Source organism: Octopus bimaculoides, chromosome 11 (genome assembly GCF_001194135.2).
Source record: "Octopus bimaculoides isolate UCB-OBI-ISO-001 chromosome 11, ASM119413v2, whole genome shotgun sequence".
Classification (NCBI taxonomy): Eukaryota; Metazoa; Mollusca; class Cephalopoda; order Octopoda; family Octopodidae; genus Octopus; species Octopus bimaculoides.
In genome coordinates, this window is record NC_068991.1 from 46,791,995 (window position 1) to 46,792,466 (window position 472).

Sequence of the window (472 nt, forward strand, 5' to 3'; positions counted from 1 at the left end):
GTGTGTGTGTGTGTGTGTGTGTGTGTGTGTGTGTGTGCGTGCGTGTGTGTACTCTTACTTGTAACAAAATATCTTCAGCCGAATGGATTTATGAAAAAAATCCTTTACCCTGTTGCCAAAATACAAACTATTATTTCTCTTTGACATAAACACCACCACCACCACCACCATCATCATCATCTGGACCCTCGTCATCGACATTATCATCATCATCATTATCATCATCGTCATCATAGTCATGGCCATCATTTCATTAATTAACATACTTTTCTTTATATTTTTTCTTCTATTTACTTCTTTCATTATTCATTATTCGCTTTTTTTTTTAATCTTCAAAATCATGTGCCTTGAACAACAAATATGATGTTTAAAATTTCCTTTAACATACACACATATACACATACCTGCACGTACATGCACGCTCATATATGTAAGTGTGTATATATGCATGCATGTAATATACCTGCATAAA